Here is a 5578-nt window from a genome sequence, read left to right on the forward strand (position 1 = left end):
ACACTGTAGTATTTCAAGGATTTACACTGTGGATCTCATGACCAAGTAGACAGATGTCTCAATTTAGCCTCAAGAGTGATCATAGTGTCCTCTATCACTAGCCCAGGACACGCTCAAAATTCAAAACATGTTTTCTACTTAATCTAAAACTAAATCAAACCATCGTATGCTGTGGATGTTATATGTATTGGAAATAAATCTAAACCTTATTGTGTCAAAACCATGGATGTATTTATGAATTATTTTTTCTGTTTCTCTCTGTAACTAAAATGTGTTATATCCACAAAGTAAGTATCACCTATAAAGTTTATGTAACTTCATGTATATAAGAGAAAAGGCATGTGACTGACATTTTGGATTTTTTAAAATTTGTTTTGCTTTTGTTTCTATAGTTTATCAAAATATTGCTGCTAGTGGGTAGTGATCAAACCTGATAGAACTAATATAAAACCAATAATTTGTGTCTTTGAGATTCTGACAAATACAGAATTGACCGTTGAAGCCTATCTCGGGGAGCTGTTAAATTCTGATTTGTATTCTTAGAAATGGATTATTGGAATCCATGATGTTTATCGACTGAGCTGAGAACAGTAGACCAAATTAAAAATTGCCAGCATTAACATCTTACAGATAAGAAAAAAATACAAAACTAAATAGATAAGAGTATTCCTAACACCACTGAAAATGGCTATGGTACAAAAGGGTGGCATTCTGCCTTTGTGCTCAAGGTACTGAATAAAGGGAATGCTAGTGTCTTATTTAGAAATGGCATGCATCACTCAGTCTTCAGAACTTTACACTTTACACAGTAAAGCTGTGAAGAAAACTTGGTAATGCGGCATATGGTACAGGCACTGAAGACAGTGCCACAAAAAGGGATAATTTTCCTACCTGTCATATCTTTGAGGAAACTGGACCTCAAAGAGATGGTCTCTGATGTCATTGCTATTTAAATGGACTCCTAGATCTAGATTATCTCATGCTTCTATAGGATTGCTGCTTCCCCATTGGCTGTCCTATTCATTCATCTTTTCCCATCAAACCAATCATCAACTTTAAGAAAGATAAGTTATTCCACATAGGACAGTTTTTTTCTCTGCTTTTGTATAACTGAATTGCAAGCATTTGCAATTTCTTCTCTCTACTTCATCTAGGTATTGATTCTCATTTAACGACTTTCTGTGACAAGTAGGTATTCATTTCCCCAGGTAAATGGATTCATCACAGTGGAAGCTCCCAGACATGGGTAAAGACCAAGGGAGAACAATTATTTCCATGTAAGATCCTCAATTGGATGAACTCTGTCTCATATTTAATGTAATCCTAGAGGTTGTCTTCTCAAGTTGGTATCATCAACAAAATGCTCTTATTTTGTCTTCACTCAAGTCTGATTTCTGTTGTAACAAGAAAGGAGAGATTTTTTTAATGGAAAAAGCCTGATTTTTTTTATCTTATCCCATTACTGCCTGTCTACATTAATTCTTCCATGTGATCATTTATACCTTGTCATTTTTCTGAGGCTTTCAAACTGTATCAATTCTTTCCTCTGTTGTCCTCTACTACTCCTACTGTCCTCACTGCTTCTGTAGTAGGTAGCATCTTCACATTGGATTTGGACAATCACCCATTGTTCTTGCCATTTTGACTGGTACCACAGGCTGTAGGGAGTTGTCCAAGTTAATCCTAGTGTATACTCTCAAATATTGGGTCTATGCAAAGTTATGGCTATAGCAGATGCAAGGATATTGTTAGTAGCCTTCCCATATGAACTTCCTCTATTGCTAGATGCATTTCTAAATTTGTCATTATGATTTTGATAAAGATAGTTCAAAGATTCCAAGGCATAGAATTTCCTGTTTTGTCATGCTAGTCTGCCAAAATTGATGACACAGAGTTATCTGTCCTATGAAAAAATGACACAGAGTTATCTGTCCTATGAAAAATCTGATCGTCTGTCCATTGAGATGTAGTTGCTAGTAAAATAACAAGAAATAACTTGATCATATTTTACATGAGGCTGATCATTATACTTTCAAGAGTTGGTCAACAGTACTTCTTGTTATCATAAACTTTGCTGAGTTCTCTCCATTTGGAAAGAACTTTAATACCCCAGCACAAAAAAATGAGAAGTATTTTGAAAAAGTAAGTTGTACCAATTCTAAATAGTTGAATTCTGGGAAATAAAAAAATCATATTATTTTCTATCAAAGGTGATAACTTGTGTCACACGATTGCAGATCCAAACAATGGTATAAAAGAAGGGCAATGTGATGCTCAATTTTTCTCTTTTGGGGAAGCAGCACCATTCTCTTTTGTCCCCTAGTTAAGTTTCTATCCAATGACTGAACAATGTTCCTAAAGACCTTGGGTGCTGCTAAGGTTTCCAAATTGTTCCCTGAGGGTTCCTTGGTTGGAAGCTTCATCCCAACCAAATGAGTGAAGTGAGCATGGATGGGGATTTTGAGAAGTGGACTTACATCATTGGTGGACTCCCTACAGATGGGAACATTGGTTTTTCTGGAGCAAATTCTCAGGAAAGCAAGTTGTTTAAAACAACAAACAAACAAAACAAAGAAGTCTACCTGCAGAATATCCATCTTTCTGTCTACTTTGGTGATGTGATACCTCCCTCCCTCATGTGCTCATGCCATTTCTATCTGCCATGGAATGACACCATCATGAATGACCCATTCCCAGAGCCTGCAGCATGCTATTAAGACTTTGTGCTCAAAATCCATGAGCTAAATAAAATTTTAACTTCAAAAGTATCCTGTCCAATATATTCTGTTATAGGGATGGCAAACAGAGTAATACAGGTGTCAAGCTGTGGGAGAAAACAAATGCTAGACAACCTCTGAAATCAATCTCATATTTGGACCCCTCTGTTTATGCATTAAGATGGATATTGGATTCTTTGTTTATTAAGGAGTGATAAACAGCTTATTCGAGTTCTAATTGGTCTGCAGAGAGCTTATTGCAATGTTAGAGTCAAAGATCAACAAAGAGCCCTTGAGAAATAATGCAACTTTACCATTCAATTTTCGCTTCTTTACTCTTTTCTACTTTTCTTTTCTTTCTTCTTTATTTCCTTTCTCCCTTCTTTATTTCCTGCCTTATCTTTTTTTATGTTTTTTTTTTTTGGTGGGCTTTTACCTAGGCCTGGGCCCATTTTTGCTTAAGGCTCTCACTCCATTATGTGAGCTACATATAGGTCCACTTCTGGTTCTTTGGTGATTAATTGGAGTGAAGAGACTCATAGACTTTTCCTTCCCTTCCTTGGCTGGCTTTGAACTACTAATTATTAGATTTCAGCCTCCTAAATATCTAGAATTGCAGATGTGAGACACCAACACCCAGCTCCTTTGGCTTATTAATTGGAAAAATAGAGCATGAGGAACAAATAGTAAAACAAAAGTACATAAAATGCTTTATACTACCTGAAATATATCTTCTTATCAACTACCACATACCTTCTTTCTTCTTTCTATTAATCTATAGAAGAGCTCAATCCCTACTTCTACATAATACTCTCGATTCTATACAACAATCTTTTTTTAACTACATAATATTACTTTAATTCCTTTCCAAGACCAGACACTGCTGGCTCATGCCTGTAATCCTACTACTCAGGAGGCTGAGATCTGAGGGTCACAGTTTAAAGCCAGTCTGGACAGACAAATCTGAGACTCCTTTGTCTAATTTACAAGCAAAATCCTACAAGTAGAGCTCTGGCTCAAGTTCTAGTACAGCAGCCTTGAGCAATGATGCCAAGGGAATAGACTGAGTCCCTCCATTCAAACCTAGTACCAACAGTAAATGAATGTATAAGTGAATGAATAAATCCTTTCCAAATTGTCTCATTTTAAGTGCAATTTTAATTAAATATTCTCAGATAATTTATATGATGACACTCCTCAAATTGGTATATTTTATTTCACTAAGACATCAGAATGTAGGAAGAATATTGTTGTTTGTTCTGAAATTCAATCACAAAGCATTCCTCTTACACATGCTATTACTCTTTTCTTAAAGTGTTTGATATTCCATGCTCTATTTCATTCTTTTCTAACATTTTCAGGTTGTTTAGTTGTTTATCACAATCCTGTTCAATCTTGTTTTTATTGTCCTCTTTGATTATTTTGAAATGTGTATCACAAGCAACACATTTATACCCTCTATAAAGTTTGTAGGCCCTTTATAAAAAAAGATGAATATTTTCAACTTGTATTGAATTACAAATTTCTTTTTTTTTTTTTTTTACTTTCCATCTATCAATGACTGTGTTGGAAATACTGACTCAATGGTGTGTGCTCTACTTTTATTTTTAGTACTTGTTATGGAATCTCATTTATTTACTTGGATAGTAGTGTTCTATGAAATGTTTTAGAATCTATCTCCATTTCAGATATACTACTCAAGCCATATATCAGGTTACAAAGATTTTCTGTACATCTGTAACTTTGATAAACAGTGTCTCTCTTATTACCAACATATTTTAAGAGTAGATTAAGAGAGCAATCTCTATATCTCAGGTACTACTAGAATTTACCTAGCCAGTTGACTCTAATGCCATTCATACTTATGTAAAACCACTCAATTGATTTCCCATCTACTAAATTACTGTTTATTTCTGTAGAGCTATAAGTATCTTATAAAAGCTGGGAGCTGGTGGTGGCTCATGCCTATAATCATACCTACTCAGTAGTCTGAGTCCTGGAGGAGACAGAAAATAAGTGTAAGAGACTTTGTCTTCAATAAAACAGCAAAATGATAAACAAAAAAATAATGGAGTGTGACTCAAGTGATAGAGAGCTAGTTATAACCAAGAAATCCAACTGAGAATATGAGCCCTGAGTATAAGCCCTTGTACCAGCCCCTTATACAAAACAACAACAAAAATCACATGCCATTGGCTCATGTCTGTAATACCAACTACTCAGAAGGCTAAGATGTGTGGATTACAGTCCAAAGTTAGTCCCAGCATCAATCAATCAATCAATAAAAATAATAAATAAATCCAGAAGTAGAGCCATGGCTCAAGTGGTAGAATACTAGCCTTGAGTAAAAACAAAACAAACAAACAAAAAAAAAAAAAACAGGAAAAATATCTCACCTCAGGAGTAGTATTCATGAGTTCAAGCTCTAGGACCAGCACTAAATAAAAAGACAACCAAGCAAGCAAGCAAGCAAGTAAGTAAATAAATAATCTCATAAAATATTATCATAATGTAACATTATATCTTCAGGTCAATCAAGTTTAGGACTAGTAGTTCTCAATTTTAGAATCTTTTCCATTATCAACATTAAGTGACCCATTGCTGTTTATTCTATGGTGGTCTCCATGCTGAAAAAGGAATATATTTACCCTATTTATGAGTATTTTATCCTGTTCTCATTTAATCACACAGTGATCATGAATAACTATTCATTGATCACTACAGCACTAAATTTGTCTGCAGAAGGAGTTAACATGATTTCTGGTAGTTGGCCTGACTACTCTGAAGTGTAATTTTGGAAGGCTGCCTCTGCATTAGTGTTTTTATGTGGTAACCTAGTATTGTGGTCATTTTACTTTACA

This window comes from Dipodomys merriami, unplaced genomic scaffold (assembly GCF_024711535.1).
Source record: "Dipodomys merriami isolate MVZ:Mamm:240054 unplaced genomic scaffold, mDipMer1.0.p SCAF_37, whole genome shotgun sequence".
Classification (NCBI taxonomy): domain Eukaryota; kingdom Metazoa; phylum Chordata; class Mammalia; order Rodentia; family Heteromyidae; genus Dipodomys; species Dipodomys merriami.